The sequence below is a fragment of the Mus caroli genome, chromosome 6 (genome assembly GCF_900094665.2).
Source record: "Mus caroli chromosome 6, CAROLI_EIJ_v1.1, whole genome shotgun sequence".
Classification (NCBI taxonomy): domain Eukaryota; kingdom Metazoa; phylum Chordata; class Mammalia; order Rodentia; family Muridae; genus Mus; species Mus caroli.
In genome coordinates this window covers 85,462,517-85,483,525 of record NC_034575.1, presented here as the reverse complement: position 1 = coordinate 85,483,525, position 21,009 = coordinate 85,462,517, and the positions used below count along the sequence as shown (strand labels likewise).

The window sequence follows — 21,009 nt, the reverse complement described above, 5'->3', positions numbered from 1 at the left end:
CCCCATCTGCCATGTTCCTGTGCTGCTGTCCATGAGCACTCTGAGCCAGGATGTCAGAAACAGGGAGGCATAGGCTTTTTCATGAATCATTTGGGGTATAGATTCTTGGGAAAAGAAAACCTTAAGTGTGAATATGGTCTGTGTGCCAGGAGACTGGGATTCTCTGATGAACTATTAACCCCTTCTGCTCCCTTGGCAGTCTCTCTCCCAGCAAGTTAGGTGAGACACCAGAAAAACCCATCATGATACAAAATGGTTGGATATGATACCATGAGAAGAAAGTGTCAGAGGAGGATTGCATAGCTATGAGGTGACAAGTACTTGTAAAAGAAAATGCTATGGATATCCATGAACCATGCAAAGAGCCAGGAGAATAGGGTAGAGAATGGGGATGTACAGTCAGAAGAGACCTGAGAGTATGGTGGGGTACCATATGGAACAGGGTTCCTTTTGTTCCCACCTTGTGAAACACTTGTAGCTAAGGGATGCTGATAAGCAGCACCAAGGAAGGAACAGAAAACAACAGGCTTGAAACCCTAAGTCCTAGGGACAATGGGAGTCTATAGTGTGGGCAGGCAGGGCTTTCCCATCAGGTGGAAGGAGACTGGAAAGGGATGGGTACACAACCGTGGGAATGTTGTCCTTTCCCACCACCCCCACGAACCTGAATAGTACATGTCTCCTGAATGACAGAGGGCATTTAGGTGTGTCATCTGCCTACAGGTGTCCTTGCCTTCATGGAGGGACAACAGGACCTATTTTATAAAGACTTCCTGAGCTTTAGCTTCACCCCAGATTGTGAAAGCCTCNTGCCAGACTGGGAAGGAGTATGGGAGTCAGGTAATACCCACTATCCCTATGCGGCGCCCACCTCTCTATNAACAGGAAAGTAAAGCTGCTTCACCCTTCAGTACCTGGTGCCCTGCCGTCTGCCNTTGTGAACCNGACTTCANTGTCAGAGGCTGCTTTTGCATCCTCTTGACCTCTGAAGACAAGGTAGAAATGGACCAATATGGTTTTTNTGAGGTGANAGTTTTGTGTGTCTGTAGCACACCTGGATGACCACTGCTTCTTGCTGAACCTATCTTGACTAGGAGTGCTTTGCCCACCTTCAGTTTGGTTCTCTAGTATGCTATTACTGCTCTCAGTGTACACATGGCTAGAAGGAGCTGGAAAAGATGTCAAGGACCCTTTGCCTGAGATCACAGCTGGTTGGTATAGTTTGTATCTTACATGTCACACCCACCAAAAGTCACAGAAATTAAAGACATGATCCCCAACCACGATGCTGTTGTGAGATGGTAAAGCCATTAGAAGATACCATCTAGAAANGGGGAGTTAGACCATTAGAGGCATAGCCTTGAAAGGCATATTGGCCTTCCATCTCCTGCTTCTTGCTTTCTAGCTGCAGTGAGGTAAGCAGGCCTCCTCTACCACAAGTCCCTGCATCATGTCTTGTGCTGCCACAGGCCCAAAGCCTCAGTATCAAGTGACCATGTTCTAAAGCTTCTGAATCAATAAGCCANGTAGACATGTCCTTTTCCCCCTGTTAAGTTGATCTGACACAGTGGATGTGTAACAGGCCTGGGGCTAAAGCTTAACTCAGACTGTTTCAGCACTCTGTCTTATATCTTTGTCTCTGATATCTTTCTTTTTTTTAAGATCTATTTTATTTTTAATATATGTATGTCATGAATATGCTCACACATAGACATATTGTACAAAAACACATATTAAAAATAATCATTGGTTTTGAAAGAGGAGTGCTGGAGAGATGTCTTAGTGTTAAGAGCTGACTGCTCACCCAGGTTCAATTCTCAGCACCAACATGGCAGCTTTCAACTGTCTCTAACTCTTATTCTGCAGGATCCAATATCCTCATATAGACATACATGTAGGCAAAACACCAATGTACATAAGAAATAAAGAAGTGTGTGTGAGTGTGTGTGCGTGTGTGCGTGTGTGTGTGTGTGTAAAACAACTGTTAGTCACCCCATATGGGTGCCAGGAACCAAACTCAGGTTCTCTTCAAGAAAATGATCTTAACCATTGACTATCTCTCTGGACCCTCTGCTCTAAGAACTCTCTGAACCTGGGGTAGGTGGCTGGGGCCTTAGATCACTAGGCCTGACCATCTGGCTCAGCCCTCAGCCCTACACTTACTAGGAAGTCACTCCAATCAGTGAGGTCTCTGTTTCTTTACCTCTAAATAGGATACACTTTGCAATACCCTACGTGATGGCACACAGCCTCCACAGAGGAGGGAGGCATAGGATTGTGTCAGCTGCTGATGGTGTGGTAGCAGCATGACTTTTGGCTAGAGGCTGAGTCAGCAGTCTTCAGGAACCCAGCTGGATCTCTGAGAGATGATCTGGTCATAAGTATTGAGTCCTTGTCAGTGGGATCAGTGTTTATGTGAGAGGGATGCTAGGAGGATGCCTTGTCCTTCCCATCCTGAGAAGATATGGGGAGAAGGCACTGTCCATGAAGCAGGGCTATGGGCCTCACTACCCAGGAACTGCCACCCCTTGGGCCACATGGGTATCCAGCCTTTAGGACTGTGTTCAAGAAGTGGATGTTCTTTGTGAACCATCTGTGAGTCTCAGCTCCACCAGTACTAAGAGATTTTAATAATGGCAGCCATTGAGTGACTTCACAACACTTGCTTGGTAGAGAAAGATTTGATGAATTGAGTTTCTAGAATACTGTCTTTTCCCTCATGTAGTAAACAGTGCAAAGTTAGAAAGTATTTTCCTTAAATATCAAAGGAAAAAATGTTTGTGAAATTTTTCAGATTAGCAAATGATTGCAAATTGCATTGTAAATGTCACAGGAATGAATGCCAGCTGCTAGTGGCAGAAATGGTGGGAGTTTCCTTCCAAGACAGTGGAGCATCGCTAACAGCTCTGAGCAAACCAAATGATTACTGAGATGATAAACTCTGTCCATGTTTTTGTTCATTCATTTACCACATGTGGCGTGGCTCCTGTTCCTAATAGCATGCTAGAACTGAGGTTCTAGCTAGGAACAGGACAGCTTCTTTCTCTGCCAGGAAGAACCTAGTGACATTTGAGATATGAAAAATAGTTTCTTAAACTGAATTGCAGAGAAAGCAATTTCCCAGCAAACATTCACAATGGCCTAATAGTACTATGANATATGGTGCACGAGTTAGGAGTGTNCAGCAAGGAACCTGACCTAGGCTGGATTTGCAGAGGAAATGACATTTGAACTGACTCTTATGAGATGAAAAGGAGTTGCCAGAGGAAGGAAGGGGAAGCTAATTTCAGCATGTGCAAAAAGCCCTGAGACAAGAAGTCTTGTAGTTCACTTAAGGAACAGAAAGATGACCAGTATAACCAGAGTAATGCACGGGAAGAGAGATGTAGATGAAGTTCCTAGAAGTAAGCAAGGGTTACATTAAAATCACATGGTCTATTTTCATTTTATTAAGAATGCAAAGTGCATCCATGTGCTATTTAGCAGCACCTTAAACAACTTTGGATCTCATGGGCATTAGGCCAGAGGAGCACAGAGGGGCTGAACACTTACTTCTACAGCATTGCATGTCAGTGCACAAAGACCTCTGAGCAGCCAGTGAGATAACAGCACAGGTATCTGTGTACAGTACACCATGTTTGGTGATCACAAGTGGTGGTGCTGCTGGTTTAGTGCTCTGTATATGAGGCTACTGTTGGTCATTATTTTAATGTGTGCTCATTCTACTTTACAAAGAAAAAATCAGCCATAATGTAAGCTGCTGCCATCTTACAGATGCTGTGTCTCAGTTGATNCGGAGGCCACACCAAATGATTGACACATGCCATCAGGGTTTGTATCGTGTGATTTGGCTGGTTTAAGAGAGAAATAATAAGCTGCTCTACTANTGTTCACATGATGTTGTTAACAACACATTTCTTCAGAACAGCTCGCTGTGGATGAGCAGTGGATAAGCTTACCACACCCAGCTTTATTTCCTTTCTTTTATCTGTGGTCATGCCTGGGAATTCNCTCTTGAGCATATAGCTTTGCTACAGCATTTAAGTTCTGAGCTGATGTATTTTCATTGCAATTTAATTCAATTTTTAAAATTTTTAATTCTGATTTCTTTTCTTGAAGAAATATATTGATGATTTTCTACTTTTGGTATGTTTGCTCTCTAGTTCAGTTTGCTAATTAGTGACTTGAGAACAGGAAAGTGAAATCTCTTGGAAGCTTGATTTATTATCCAGTATATGGTCCTGCATGGTTACTCTTCACTGTCAGCTTCACTGAATTTAAAGTTACCTGGAAGACACCTCTGTGTGTTGCCTTTGAGTAGAGTCTACCTGAAGAGGGAAGACTTGCCCTAAATGTGGATAGCACCATCACCATGGATAGGATGGGAAAGGGGAGGGAGGGGATGAATTGAGCATTGAATTTATCGTTCTGCTTCTTGTTCCTGCAACTATTTGCTCCTTTGGGAAAGAATTCTTGATTCCAGAACAGGAGTGTTTCTGCCAGAAGGTACAGTCATCCCTTTGAAGTAGAAGCCNAGATTTCCCTGGCCACTTGGGCTCCTGGTGTCCTTCACAGCTGTGATCCAGCCCACTAAAAGAGAAATCCAGCTGTTTCTCCTCAATGGAGGTAAGGAAGATGTGTCCTGGAGAGCAGGAGATCCTTTAGGCTACCTCTTGACGTTCCCATCGCCATATGATTAAGGTCAGCAGGAAACCAAAACAAGCCAATCCAGGAAGGATGAGAAATGGTCCAGACCCTTCAAGAAAGAGATGTGAGTCACCCTTCTTAGGTAAAGAACCAAGACCTGNCTGCTGAGGGTGGAAGGAATGTGGAGTGGGTAGGAGAGGAATGTGCTTTAAGTACCAGAGAAAGAAGAGGACTAGCCTTTGTGTGCAGTTAAAAGGGAATTCTGCAGTGGACATGTCCTCACTTCACTGGGTAAANTTGTTTGCTCACATGCAAGTCACTGATGTTGTTACTTGGTTCTTTACCTCGAGGGGTGACTCTCACNTCTTTCCTGAAGGACCTGGGCCATTTCTCATCCGTCCTGGATTGGCTTGTTTTGGTTTCCTGATGACCTTAATCATATGTCGATGGGAACATCAAGAGGTAGCCTAAAGGATCTCCTGCCCTCCAGACACAGTTTCCTTACCTCCATTGAGGAGAAACAGCTGGATTTCTCTTTTAGTGGGCTGGATCACTCACCCCTGCTGCCCTTCTCCATCATAGATCTTTCTTTGTGTTCCTGGTGGTTCTCAACTGCAGGTCAGGCACTGTAGAGGCTTCAGGGATGGTTTCTTTTCAGAGATGTCCTTGGTGGCCGCTCAGATGAAACAGGTCATCTTATTCTCAGGGACTCAGCTGACCAGCTACAATAGTCTTCCTGACAGTTAGCTGAGTCACCCTATCCCAGGGTGTGGCTCCAGAATGTTTCCTTCCTAAAGCTCTGAACCATGGTTTCAGTTTCTCCAGTCATGAAAATCTTCTGGAAATACCCTTTCTGAAGCCTTTACATGAGTTTCTTAGCCCCTTACTTTTAAGTGGCTCTGAAATTTCTAAGTGTTTTAAAAGAAGAAAAGAACTAAGTTTCTAGCCTTCCACCTAGACTCCTGGGCCTTGAGCTAGCTATGTGGCAGACTCCCAAGGAATGCTATTTCTTTGCATCCCTGTGAGATCACCCTACTGACCTCCAGGCCTTCACTGAAGCCATGANCTAATAGAAATGCTGTGGGGAAAGTGACCCAAGAATGCACAGCCACTTCTGCAGGACCTTTCTCAGGTCCTGGCCTGTTCATTCTGGTTTCCTTGGTACTTAGACACCTGCAGAGACTGGCAAGGGAGTAGAGGTCTCCCTCTGCTGCTCCACTGCTGCTGAGGCAGAGCTAGCAGCCTCTGAGAATTGGCTGGACTCAGCCAGCAAGTTCAAAAACCAGAAAGTTTTAATATAATTTTGGCAGAGCTGCTCTAGCAGCAAAGCGGGNTTGGTCCTAGAAAACTCCNATTATCTCCAGAGGCCTGAGTCAAGATCCCTACGACTTCAGCCTCTAGGTCANTCTTTTTGATGAGGCAGATAGTCACAGTTTGGGGACTCTTGTTTTGGAAGAATTGAGTTGTTGGTGTAGATATGAATACCCAGTGTATATGCCCTTCCACCTCATGCAAGCACTGTGGACGGGATTGCTCTAGTTTTCTGAAGGAAGAGATTAAGACCCAAGGGAACAGCCTGCATTTATTGTGCTACATCTATTTTTTATGACAACCTTCAGTCCTGTTCCCATGGGATTCATTCACAGCCTGCCTTGGCTTCTCATTGTCAGGAAGCATGCACTGTCCTCCTAGACCACAAAGAGCCAGCTTTAGAGAATCTAGATCAAGCCAGGAGGAAGAGAGTTGTTAACTATTTCCTGAAACCGAGTCATTGTGCTCCTAGGACTTTGATCCAAGGATCTCTGACTAATGTCCCTTGAAACTTGCTGGTTTGAGCTGGTACCCTCCCTGGAAGATAAGATTTAGTACACAAACTGTGTTGGTGACTCACCAGAGTCCTTCAGTTTGCTTCTACTTAGTGAGCTGATGACAGTTGACTTATTAAGATGGTGTACATTGATTTGAACACAAAGTAAAGCAGCATTCATTCATCGTTCTTAATTCAGCTCTCTCTGAACTCATGGGATGCCAGTGGCTCAGTTCCCATCAGAGGTGGTTCAGTACATCCAGTGGATGGAAACNATGACACAGNCGCTTTGTGACACCCTACGTGCCATCTTTTTCCATCCTAAGGCAGAGGCTGTATCCATGCAGGCAGACAAGGTAGCCATGGCAGGTTAGTCGGCCTCTCAAACACAGCGTCCTGGTTAGAAACTGAGACAACTCTGGTGTTTTCCTGTGCAAATTCTTACAGAGAACCACTTTGGTGGGCATAGAGGCAAGCCTCTATTGTTCTCCACTTGATTCTCCCTACTCTACCTAAGGCCAGGGACAAATTACTAATATACAGGCTNGCTGGCTGCCTCAATGTTGTCTGAGAGAAGGGGGGGGGGGAGAAGAGAAGAGAGAAGAGGAGTAGGTAAGATGCAGGTGTGCATGTGCTTGAGCTTTTTCTAAGCTGCAGGGTCATTGGCAAGACACTACTCCCATGCCANTGCAAATTGATGTCTTTTGGGGAAAGAAAGAGCCCCAATGAAAATGAAAAGAACTGGTTTCCATAGCATGGTGTTTGGGGGTAAATGGTTGAATGGTCACCTGCTCCAGTCAGCAATGGGGTACACATCACAAGTGGACCCCAGTACCCTCTCACTGAACCTGCATGTGGTTCCCAGGCTACTTTAAGCATTGCCCTCCTATGACCAATAGCAGCAGTTGGATAAGATTTTGAGCTGAAACCCATTTGTCACCAATGGGTCAGATGAATTCAGTTGTTAGAATTGTGAGTCTAAGACTGTTTGGCTCCCACTATCAAAACAGACACTGTTGTGTTATGTGTCCTTATATATTCTGCTCTCTGTGTAGCATATCCTTCCATTTCTGTCTAGATCATTCTTGCTTAAGCTCCTTTTCTGTTTGCTGTCCTGTTACCAGAGTTCATTCAGTATCATGCTATGTCCCCACCACCCAGCCCAAAACATGGCATGGTAGAAGTACACCAGAAAGGTAGGTAAGGGAGCTGTTGTCCCAGGTAGGGTTGGGAGAAAAAACATACTGTTCCATGGAAGCCTCTGCCACAGGAAGCAGGATCTCCCCAGAGCAAGGACTTTGAGGTCAGTCAGGTGCTTATNCAGATCACAGTTGTGTGCTGCTTAAGGGTATGGCCCGTGACAGATATCAGAACTACTATTGTGGTTAATATTGTTTTGGAGGGGTTTACCCCGCTTAGATCATTAGTTCCCAAATAAAAGAAACAAACCTTTATATTTATAATAAGCCTTAAAAGCACTAGAACTGGGCAGATATAAACCCTCTCTGCTATTTGACCCTGTTAATAACCCCGAGATACCATTTTCTTTGTTCCGCCTGGGTCGCTCCTACACTCCATAGGTTGGCTTTCATGGCCATGTGCTCACAATACATGCACTACTACCCCATGGTGACTTCTCTCTNCCTTCCTCCTCCTGGTCTTCTCCCTCTGTGGTAGTCCCTGCCTGAGACCCCAAACCCAGGAACCTTTGCTCCATCCCCTCTCTTCTGCCTAGCCCAGGCTGTAGGCATCTTTATTAACCAATCAGGGATAACTTGTGGGGCAAGGTTTACATAACAAAAACTGGTCTACAAGAGGATCTCCTTGTCTTAGAGCAACCAGATCTTTGGGTACAGAATTTAGCATTTGAATATATAGCAGCATCAGACCAACCCACTACAAACTACTGAGACACATTTCTGCAGATTGTTTAGACAGCATTGTGATGTGCTTGTTAAACCTCTAGCTTTGCATATAATGCACACACAGTATGCACTGTTATATGTAGTGCTAGCTTACATATTAGGAAGCACACCTGCCCTTGATACACAGAATGTGGTCACAACTGAATCTGGAGCCACAAGGGCCAGGGAGGGGAGGCTGGTACCTAGAAGCTGTCCTTGAAGAGCCCTGCCCTAGAGGTACTCTGGATACAAGCAGCTGTGGATGGAGCACTGCAGTGGTTTGTAGGTATAAAACACCAGAGCAGCTCACTACAGCTGATAGACGACTCTATAGCTATTGATTCTGGAATAGTAGGTACCACAGAGGGTGAGCCACAGTGGGATAGGCAAGCACAAAAGAGAGACACTGGGTATTGTATCTATATGCCCAAATGCCACATGACACCTAATGTTCTCCTCTTGGGGGTGTGGGTGCATGATACAGAGAGGCGGGGAAAAGCCACCCTCCAGGTGGAGACTGGTACTGACTTCAGGGAACCTTAGGATTTTTTTTTGACAGGGCCAAATAAGAGACTGTTCTGTTCATACTGAAATGAAAATGTTCACTTTGAAACAGTGTGTATTTGTGGGTAGCCTGTATAATTGAAATTAGGAAGATTATTACTAAAGGGAATTGTGGGATGGGGAAAATAGAGATTAGGGCTGCTGTCTTCTTACCAAGCAGCAACAGCTGTGACAAAGGCTAGCCTGTTCTCCCTTGGACCTAGACCCTGTCTGTGGGTTTTATCAGGAAAAAAAAAAAAAAAGATACCCACTCTTGACCCCTGAGACACAGACAAGCTGATTGGAGTGCAGGTATTATAGACTACAAGGAGACTTCCCAATGTTCTGAGGACCTCAAGCCCCAAGGCCAGCTTCTAAGAATGCTGGGCTAGGGACAAGTGGGACGAATGATGTAGGAATTGCCTGCAGTTTTGTGTTCCCTGCTCTGTCCTGTTAGCCTTAGTGATGAGTGCTAACCAAGTCCTAAGCCCTGCAGGCCTGGCTGAAGACAGGAAAGGCCCCACAGGGAAGGACAGGAAAGGCAGGTATAGTCTGTGTCCTGAAAAGAAACTGGCAGCAGGCACTCATCAAAGAAGCAAACCTTATCTGAGAAACAGCAAGGCCAGAGACATGAACTGCAGCTATGAAAACTCAGATGAGGTCTAGGAAAGAACTTCCCGACTTGCCATGAGCCTTTGTAATGTCCAGCCTTTGTCTTCTATCAGAATGTTTAAGGAGAAATAGTGTGGTGTGTACTCAAGAGTATGGCCCGTGTTTTCCTCTGTCTCTTCTCCCCTGGTGAACCATCAGTATCTATCTTCTAGGAAGAGCTGCCAAGTATTTTATTTTGGGGATACCTGGGACTCAGCTATGGTCTGTGTTCTGGCACCTGGGCCTACCATTGGCAGAAGGAAGCTAGGGGTCCTGTGTGTTTGTCTGGAAGCTTCCTCCCCTTACTGTTTTCATCATTCTTTCTCCTAAACATGAGACTAAGTGGTGTGATCTCTGAGCTGGTACCGGCCTCCTTCCTCGGCTGAGAATGAGATGTGGTCCTTGCTGTGTCTGATATCAGGCTGCTCTGTCNATGCATACCCTCTCCCCAGGCAAATCTCACTGCTTTTGTCTTAACCAGCTCTCTGTAAAGACATCTTGGCAATCCCCCTGACTCTGTACTGTAAAGCCCTATCTTCACGGGACCCAACTCCACTCCCCCTTAGTGTGGCTTTTTAGCCATGCCTAGTCACCACAGTCTAGTCTACAGAATGCAGGCTTCTTGCTGAGAGGAGCTTTGTTCCCCTCATCTTTGTAGCCCCAAACACTCCAAGTACTCAAGGGTCTCTTAGGGACACAGAGGCCCCTTGGGAGCAATGGGAGCCATGGAATATGGTAAAACTCTCCTGGAACAGAGACCATGGCACACTAGTCTCTGCCTGAACTATTGGGTGGTAACATGAGCTGATCAGAGTGGGGCATCTGAGTCCCTAGAGTTCACCAGGCAGCCCCAGAAAGATGGGCAGTCAGCTCTGTGCTTAGGCGACAGAGTGAGTGGAACCTACCAAAAGGTTCTGGTGAGGTATCAGGAAGGCAGACCTGAGGTGGCAGAGGTATTCACTGCACAAAGCCAGACGTTGAGGCTGGTTCTGGACACAAGGCTAGCAATGCACAAGAGCCATTTGGAACTTGCTCTGCAGGCTGCGGCAAGTCATAAAAAAAATCTTCTAAGTGGGGAATTGATAGGATTGGGTTTGCGCTTTAGAAAGATAACTGGCAGCCTTGGGGAGGACGAAGTGACAGTGTCGAGAGCACAGATAGGACTCAGCACTGCCAGCTGGAATGACTCACCCATCCTGCAGCCACAGGCTGCAGTGTTCCAGGGACAGAGAATGACAAGACCCTAGCCACCCTCTCCCAGTCAGCAAAGCAGACAATCTGCAGTGAATGAGACAAATACAAAGTGTATGAAGGAATATACATATACATATACATATACATATACATATACATATACATATACATATACATATACATATACATATATATTAGAAAGAGAAGAATATGGGGAAGGGAGGATAAGACTGTGCTACTGAGTGATACAAAGTGCCATGGAGGAAACAGAGCAGGACAGTGTGGAAGATGATGACCAGGGCTGCACAGTTGAGAGTCACAATGGACTTTGTGCAGCACTGATGCAGGAGGAAGGTGGGTGGGTGCTGTGGAGCTTTGGAGAACAGGGACATCTGACCAGGCCCTATTTGTGAGTTACCTCCTGTGTTGCAGGCTATGGGAAGAGGAGCAGGTCTGAGGACCATGGGGTGACATGTTCTTTACAGTCTGTGTGTTCCAATGGCCCGGGGCTCATACTTGTCCAGCCAACACCCACTGGGTGGGTTTGGAAGCACTGGCCATAGGCTTATGGGAAGGGCTGCCTCAGCCCCAGGCTTTCTTTATGTTCAGAGATCCATGACTTAAAACTGATCTTAGAAACAGCAGTTTAGTAATCCCTCCCCTTACAAAGACAGAACTAGCATTTCATTCCCAGCTCTATTAATGGGCTCACTTTGGGAATAAAGCCAGTCTCCCTGAAGGCAGGGCTGGCGCATCTCTTTGTGCCACTTTTGTTTTCTTCTGAGTGTTACATTTAGATTAGCTTCTGGGGATTAAATGGTATTACAGTCCAATCTTTTTTTTCTCCTTTTTTAATCAGTAGAGAGGTGACTGCTTAGCAGTGTTGCTGTTAGATTATTTTCCTGGGTTGTGTCACCTCCCCATTCCTAATCTTTGGGGGAAACTTGGCTGAGGCTGCATCTGCTCCTGACTTGGGAGGAGCCAAGCCATGCAGTGCAGCTCTGTGGTGCACACATGCTGCTTCCCTAGGGGCGTGGCCTGGCAAGTGGGAAACAAAGTGTCAGTGCTGGGTGCTGTCAGTGAGGGCTGCTTACCTAGTGCTGGCTGCTGGGCTCTCACCTGCCAGATTCCCAGAGGCCTGCCGGGCTGGAGNCAGGACAGCCTTGTCTCTGGCCCTGACATCTAGTTCTCAGGAGAACAGGGTGGATGTCACAGAAAGACAGCTCAGAACAGCTGGAGATTCAGACAAGTGTCCTAGGTGTAGTCTCTAAACCATAGCAAAAAATCCTATTTCTAGCGGTGTGAGGGTTTCACCTTCTGAGAGCTGACATTGTCTGGCTCCCTTAGACAAGCCTATTGTAAGCACGGTTGTAGGTCATTCTTGGAGCACCCACCTGTAAAGGTTGAGTCACCAGTGACCATCCTTATACCTTCCATCTCCTATCTGCTTGGCCTGGAAGTTAGCAGAGAGTGTCCATAATGACAGCTTAGATGAGCCTCACAAGCTTCCTCTTTCCCTGTCTGTGGCCCTAACAGTTAGGTGACAGGATCTTTCATATTCCCCTGCCTTGGTTTTTCCTCAGCATTCACAGAAGAGGCGTATGTCTCACTGGAGTCCTCTCCTCTCACTGCTGCTGTGTTGTAGGCACCATCTCCCTCATCCACAGACTGTGCTCTGTCAACAGTGCCACACCCACCTGATCCCCCTTGGAAAACTGATGCCTGCTGACTCCTCAACTGACTCCACTGGCCATTGGCATAAGCTTCCTGCATGTTCAATTCCACATAAGCTCAGCTTGGGCCCTAGGATCAGGACCCAGTGTCTATTCTATGAGTGGCACTCTAGGTGGACTCAATCCAGCCTGGGGACTGATGTATGTAATTTCGTATCTNGTTGCTCCTCATACTCCACCTTCTAGTAACTTGTTGGCCACTGTTCTTCATACTTCAAGTAAGTCACTGATGAGCCTGGGAGTTGTTCAAGCCTAAAAACATCCATTAAGACTTCTACCATGTGTCTTTGTTCAGACAGCCCTTGGCCAAGTCCCTAGCCATCACCTTGTATTTATCATTCCATAGCTGCAGGCTGGATGGTGAAGGAGAACCTTCCAGGAATGTAGAGACTGGAGCTGTCAGGCCATTAGTGCCCACTGCCATAGCCAGGATTCCTGGAGAAGGAAAGATGAAATGGAGGATGTGTGTTCAACGGACTCATGCATTACTGATGGAGGAAAGGAGAGATGGGGGTGGGGACCTTATGTTCAACAGACCCATACATTCCTGCTGCTGCCTCACCAAACCAGTCTCTTGAAGCCAACCCAGCATCTACTGGGGTGACTTGACCCCTCTAGAGTGTGCTGTGCCTGTTCTCTGCTGGATGTACCAGTAGTGGCATGCTCTTCAGACTGCACAAACTGTGTTCTTGACCACAGTTCAGTGGATGGAGGGGGTGTAGACATGGGAAGAAGCATGGCCCTCTGATCATCCTCCTGCCCACAAAGACCTTTCTATGCTTTCTCCTAGCATTTGTTCTATTTTCTAGGAAGGAGCCAGCTCCATGCAGTAGCCCATGGGCTTTGAAGCAGAGAACCAAATCCTATCAGTGTCTCCCATAGTGGCCCCTCTCAGTTCCAGTTGTATTGTCTCTAACACTTGACCTCTGTCTTAGGTAGGGTTTCCATTGCTATGAAGAGACATCATGACCAAGGCAACTCTTATAAAGGACAACATTTAATTGGGGCTGGCTTACAGGTTCAGAGGTTCAGTCCATTATNATCAAGGCAGAAAGCATCTTAGTGTGTCCAGGCAGGCATGACACTGGAGAATGAGCTGAGAGTTCTCCATCTTGTTCTGAAGGNAATCAGGAGAAGTGTAGCATCTGGGTAGCTGGAAGGGTTTCAAAGCCCACATGCAGTGACACACTTTCTCCAACAAGGCCACACATCTAATAGTGCCACTCCCTGGACCAAGCATTCAAACCACCATACCCTCAGTAGCTCCCAAGGGCTGTGGAGAGGGCTGAGTCCATCCTATGTTCCTTCTCAGATTTGTGATATGAGTCTTCATCTCCTTCAGAAGGCAGATAGGAAGTTGTTTCTGTCTCCATTTCATTCTCTCTCAAGCCCATCTGAATATATGCTCTCCTTGCTTCTTTCCCAAGAGCCCCACAGCCTGGAGTACAGAGAATGAGGACTGCCGTGGCTCAAGGTTCCTCTTCTGCCTGGCAGCCTCTTCCTTGTAGCCTCCTTGGCCTAGCCAAGGTCACCAGGAAGCTGGCAAGGCATAGTATGTTCCTCTTCCCTTGGTGGTAGCTTTGGTACAGCAATGGCAGAATTGTGTGAATCTTTGTCCTGCCCAACACCTGGAGCCCTGCCTGGCCTCAGCCCTGCAGGACTGCCTATCTTCCCTTCCCATAAAGAGACAGGATTACCTAGTTATCAATAAATGTTCTTTAAGCTTTAACTCCATTCCAGATGTTCTTTTACTTCCCTCTTCATCAGATCTGCTGATGAAGCCAACCTTGATCTGTCAAGCTGGCTCTCAGCCTTCTGAGCCAGTCTCTGGTCCCAAGAGACTGTCATGTTTAGCCCTTGCTTACAATCCTAGTTAGAAGGATGGACCAGAGGACTCTTGTGCTTGCACTGTATGTCCCTTGAGTCCATGCTATGGGTTAGGAGCTAGGGAACTCTGCCCTCACACTCTTCTGCCCTGGCTACAAATTCAGTCTTAACAACCCCGGATCATTTTAGCTTGCCTGGTCTTCCCCTCCTCCTCCTCAGTGTATACCCAGCCCAGATCTTTGCAGGCTCTAAGGTGATTACCAGGAGAAATGGATCCAAACTCTTGAAAACTCTAACATATAGCTCTAGTTTTACTGCACTTGACAAGAGATCTGGTTCAGATAACTCAGGAACTGAATAACAAGACCCATGAAGCACTAAACTTGACTACATCAGAGAGCTNTCCTTTCCCCATTCTCATGATGAAGAAATTGAAGTTTTGCTTGCTTTCCTGTTCTGGGTTATCCAGTGAAGGAACAGGATAGAGGCAGGATTCAGGGCCTGCCTTGGAAATGTAAAGTTCTATCTTGTAGCTGCTAATAGTCCGCTTGTGTGAGGATCCAGAGGTTCTAGTCATGTGTGGCTTGGTGAGTAGAGCTGCTTCAAGTAAATGTTCTCTTCAAAGCCTCTGCTGTGCCCTGCTGCCTGAGAGCCTCCCTCAGTAGCCTTCATAACTCACNACTGCTTCGTAGGCCCATGGGCTCATATCAGGCTATAAACAGGTCTGCTTAGAATCATGGGTTGTAAAATCCTGCATTCTGCTAAAGCAAAGACCTCAGAACATGCACTGCCTGCAAACTCTCAAGTGGCCACTGTGCACCCTCGAGTGAGATCGCCTGCCAAGTGAGTGTGTTATAGCCAACATATTAATCACTTGCCCTGTAAAGTCCCCCAGGGAAAGCCACTAAATNTAGGTTGGCTTCTGAGTTACCTCAGGGACCCTAGAGATTGAAAAGACCTACTGTTTTTTCCTGTGTGAGCAGCTGTCTCTTTTTTAGGGCCAGGGCCTTGAATGTAGAGAACATGGGTCCCTTCTGGAAGGAAATGTTCTATGCCCTGTAGCCTCACTGACCCAAGGCCTCACATTTGAGTGTGTCTTCCAACTTTCTGCAGAGTACACACATACCCAGTGACCAGGCACAGTGGGCATGCCAGGAGTATGAGCACAGGAAGGCCCTAGTGGTTGTGCCAGGCCTGTAAGAAGATGTAACAGCTGCACCTCTGTTGATCAAGATGCACTGTAGCTCAGGACTCCTGCCTTTTTAGGAGTCCGCATCCCTCATCTGAAGGGAATTCTTTTACTGTTCCTAACAAGAGCCCAGTTCTAGGGTCAAGTTCTTGGGCGACTTCCAGGGAGCTTTGCTTCAAGCCTGGTAATGTGAGGTCAGAGTCAGTCCTGCCCTGTTAGTGGGCTTGCTAACTATGCCAAAAAGTTACCTTGGGCCTCAAATCTTCATCTGATCTGTGAAATAACTGGACCACAGGTTCTCAAGGCCCAGAGGAGTATTAGTTCCACTGCTCCCCAGGCCTGCTTCCTTTTGAAGTGTTGGCTATGCCCTATCCCTCCTTTCCTGCCATTTCTAGGATCCAGGTGAAATCTCTGGAAGCTTTAAATGGTTAATTAAATTACATACTAGTGGTGAGAGTTAATACTGTAATAACCCACATTTGTGAGTTACAGAATGTTTTCCTAAATAATAGGCATTGGTTCAGCAGTCACTGAAATACCTTCTAATAACAAGATTTCTTCACAGTTCACGGGTTTTAAGTTGTANGTAATGCAATCACAATCAACTACTGCTTTATCTTTAGCACAAAAGCCAAGTCAGAATATCACCCAGAGATACACCTCTACACCACCCTCCTGCATGCATGGACACCCAGCCTAGCATCAGCTCCCTCCATTCCCTGCGGCATTCTGGAGCAATTCTTCTCTCTGTTGTGCTAGTAGTCCCTAAGGTTCCAGAGACACACTTCCCTGTAGCTGAGGAAGGTCTATGAGGAAAGTGTGCCTACAGCAGATTCCTCCCAGAGTTTGTGTGTACTTTTGTATTGTCAGGCTCACTCTCTGAATTTCACTGGAATGCCTTCCAGTGTTCTGTATGATGGTTGTCAAGAATGCCTGGGAGTTTTACTTAAATTAACAAGTGATTGCCCTTCCCATTAGCTCTGCAAACAGACCCTAATTAGTGAACTGGCTAATAATGGTTGCCTCTGGGGTCATTAGTCCTGACAGACAGTGTTGGCGGTGTTCTGGGTACTGCATCACTGTCACAAAGCATTTTGTCAGGCTCTACTGGAAGTTGAGTCTGGGAACACATGTCCTGTTGGCCCCTCCTTTTGTCTTTTACATTGTTTCCTTGGCTCATTAAATTACTTACGGATTAGAAACATGGATTTTTAGAATGAAGACCGGAAAAGTGGTTATATAGATTCTAGATGAAATAGTTTTCAAGAAACAGTTGTGTTAGTCTGGGAATCATTTAGAAACATTGTTTTGCCCTGCAGCCTTGGGCTTCCCCAGTGAGCACAATTACCTTTCCCCCTCAGGATGCTCAGCAAGTATCTTTAACATGCCCCTCAACCCCAAGTTGTCAAGGAACAGGAAGACAACATGGCAGGATGCAGAGGCAAGGCATCTGTCTAAGACATGGTACTTCTCAGGGCTTATACCCTTTGAGAGTCTCCTGCCCTCCACAGGAGTGGTCATCAGGCCTAGTACAGCCTGATACATGATTATTTGGTTTCTTTGACGTCTAGACACCCCAGAGATTTGCAGATATAGCTTCTTAGTAACTCTGTGGAAGTCCCAGGTTGGTGTTTCAGAGGTGAGGACAGCCCTGCAGGGTGAAGCAAAGTTCTGCAGAGACGAGCATGCAGGCCAGGAACCACCATGACAAAAAAGGTGCTTTGCATTCGGATGTTGTTACCATACAGATTCTTCCTACATCTGCTCAAAATCTTGTGCTGTTTGGTCTAAACATCTATTTAAGCAAAGGCTAGAAGGCTGTTTGAAGACATAAAGAGCAAAGAGGGTATTCACGATACAAAGCTTAAAGTGAGTCATGGATGTAAAATGTATGACACTTTTCATATAATAAAAATGAACAAAANTACATTTCAGTGTTTATAAGTAGCAGAAGTGAATCTTATAGAATTTTTTTAAATTGTGTGAAGGCGATGAGCAGAGCAGACTTAACATGCTCTCACTTAATTACCAACATGACCACAAGTTTTGAAAGGCAGAAGCACAGGTTGGTTGAGGTGGGAAGGCAGGGTTTCTGCTTCCACTTGGGGCTGAGGTGACAGGAAATGCTGGGAAAGCCATCAAGGGAAAGGCCTTGGCTGCTCCCCTGGAGTATATATTCACTTGATCCCTGCACTGTAGATGGTTCAAGCCCTTCCCAACCCAGCAGCTCGTGCCTCTGGACAACTGCCTAGTGCTCTTTGCTTCTCATGTTCAGGACCAGACTGTCCCTCTGGGAACAGAGCATCCCCACAACCTGCAGCCAGGCCACCCACCTTCACATCCCTGTCTCATGGCTTCCTACCCTGGGCTAAGGCATGTTCATGGTTCCTTTGCTCTGAATCATCGTGCTTAGGTGGGAAGATAGTGAGANNTAACTGATAACAGTGTTGGATTGAGAGTATCCTCCACAGTCTTGAAGGCCTGGTTTCTGTCTGATGCTAGTAGAAGAAAGCGGAACCTTTAAGAGGGGAAACCTAGTGAAAGGAAGTCAGGTTTCTAGAGACATGCCCTTAATATGGGAAATCCCAGACTCCTCCTGTCTCTTTGCATCTCGGCCACCATGAAGCAAGCAGCCTTTCTATCATCAACTCCTGCTGTGGTGTANTGTGGAAAAACAACTGGGATGAGCAGCCAGGAACTGAAACATGCCAAGATAAACATCTCCTCCTTTCAAGTTCTGTGTCTCAGGCATTTTGTNACAGTGACAGAATGTGGCTGACATAGTCATGTATATAGAGTACCCAGTTCAGAAAAGTACTAGTCCTAGGTTGTTGAGATACTACTAGGCTCACCACATGCAGCTGTTCACATAAGACTCGTCCCCTCTGAGATGTGCTGCCAGCCCTAAGTCCACATGGATTTCAACCACCCAGAACAAAACTCTGTAATGTCTCATAACGCCTTCCTGTNCTTACATGTTGGAATAACCCTTTGTTANATAACCCTTTGTTTATATAAGTGAAATGCACTATTGAAATTAATTTCACCTGCTTCACTTTTGCTATGAAACTATTAGAAAACTATAAGCATGCATGTAGCTTGCCTTCCACTTGTACTAGGAGGCAATACTGCCTCCCCTTCCTCACGACCTGCATGCTTCCTACTTTAGCATGCCTACCACCATGATTGCAACCCTACCCAAGAGAGCATGTGTGCCCCCAATGGAGAGAATAGTACTGGGTCCTGCAGGTGATGAGTTGGAGAAATAAACAGCAGTTCCTCTTGTTTCTGCTTTGAGCACAGGGAGGCCAGGAGCCATCAGTAGGCAAGTGAGAATCCACCCAAGTGGCTTCTGAGGAGAGGGTACTGTGACTTCTACCTCACTGTATGGTCACTAGATTTTTTTTGGTTTGAGTATAGCAAGAACTAAACTGGCTTTGAACACAGTCTCCACCTTGACTCCAAGATGAGTTCACATGGCATGAGTGCAAACACACAAAGCACCAAGCAGGGTCTGGCTCAGGGTGAGGATGAGCTGTGTGGAAGCTGTGCTTATTCGTTGTCATCACTGACTCTTAGAATGCAGTGCTCCATTTAGACTCTTCAAAGTTGCGTGTGTGCATGTGTGCATGCGTGCATGTGTTTTTAACATCAATCTCATTAAAAGACAAATGCCAGGATTTAAAATGAATGCCTATCACAACAAGAAAGGACAAGTCTGTCATCAGGGTGTTCCTGTGCCCTTCCTCCTAGGGTCATGTTAGTAGGGCCTTGTCCTAGTCTGCTTTCTGTTGCTATGATCAAAACCAACTTGTGAGAAAATAGTTTATTTCAGCTCATAAGTTACAGACTGTAATCTAGGGAAGTAGAGAGGGAGTTCAAGTCAGGAACTGAAGCAAAGGGATAGCCTGCACTGGCTCCCACACTTACATTAGGTCCCTCCTCTTACAGCCTAAGTCCACCTGCCCAGGGATGGCACTGCCCACAGTGGCCTGGGACTTCATGCATCAACTAGCAATCAAGAAAATGCCCCACGGATATGCCCACAAGCCAGTCCTCTTGATATAGTTCTTGATATAGTAGAGGTTCCCTCTTCCCATGTGTGTCAGATTGACAAGATTAACAAGGACACACCAGTAGGTACCAAGGCAGTGTCACCCACAGGCCCTGCAGACTCCTAGGCTCCTCCTCAGGACTGACCTAGGCTCCTCTCTCATTCCTACTGTGAAGTCTCTACAGAAGCTCTGTTTGTCACCAACATGACCAAGGAGGCCACCTTCTGAAGTTTCCTTCCTTTGGGTGTTCTTTCCCAAACACCGACTCCTCCTGCATGCCTCTCCCTTAGGACTTCATGTAGACAATGGGCAGTCATATTTATCAGACCCTCTCTGTGCTCTTGGGAAATGACATTGAATACATTATCTCCCATTTATTGCCTTATTTTATAGGCAGTAAGATGGGGAGTCTCCAAAGTGAAGGCACTCACCAAGGTCACAGAGCTGATGAGTAGCAGCCGCAGGTTTCTGTCCAAGTCAGCCATCCTCCATCAGCTGTCACACAGGAGGTATGGCAAGGGAACGTGGCTGGCACAGGACTGACAGTGGAATTTCAAATGCCAGGGACTTGGGTTTGGTTTTGTCTTGGGAAGCCATCAAAAGTGTCTGAGCTTTGAAGTGACAGGATCAGATGGGTGTTTTCAGGAGATAATTCTAGGAGCTGTGTATTGTCTGCTAAGGCACAACTCTTCCATCCTAAACCCAAGTCCAAGAAATTACATTTGTCTATCTGATTTCATGCATATGCCAGCCTATTGTTCCAGCCTGTCTTTTTCAGTCTGTGTAACTGCCTCACTGTGTACACACATGTGTGTGCATGTACACATCCATCATGAGTGGGGGGCATAATTTGGCAGAAGACTGACTGCAGCTGGCTTCTAGCCATGCAGCCACTGGCTTATGACAACTGTGACTTGTGTTTCTCACATACCTGGGTAGTGATGGAACAAGATGGGGATACTGAGAAATGAGACTATCCCCTCACAAACACCCTGGAATTCACACCTTTTCCCAGCAACATTATTTGAGACTTCAGTTTTGAATTTCAGAGGAACTGGCAGCCTTTGCATCTTCTAATTCAGTGAATTTTTATTGAGTTTCTACTGTGTGGGCCAGGGCTTTTGTGCCTAGTGTTTCCTGGAGGTTTGTGTCCTTTTATAGTTACTAAAGGTGAAGTGTGTTTATATGAGATAGTACTGTGACAACGGACACTGAAAATTCACTTAGGTCCCATGCTGAACACTTGCCATTTGCAGTACATGTCTTTGGCATCTACCCTCAGTCTGGTTTACTGTTTTCTATAGCATCTTCATATTACAAGTAACACAAAATACATACCAGAGAGTTCACACATCTGTGTATGTATGTAGTTATAGATAGGCTTCATCTTAAGATGTTTTTCGGAGCCGGGCGTGGTGGCGCACGCCTTTAATCCCAGCACTTGGGAGGCAGAGGCAGG

At 46.2% G+C, this 21,009-nt stretch overlaps 1 protein-coding gene across 1 annotated transcript in view; it reads left to right on the top strand.

The window, feature by feature from the left end:
- The window catches only part of Chchd6 (coiled-coil-helix-coiled-coil-helix domain containing 6), a 203,595-nt gene that overhangs the window by 166,676 nt on the left and 15,910 nt on the right, over positions 1–21,009 (top strand). The window lies entirely within an intron of this gene.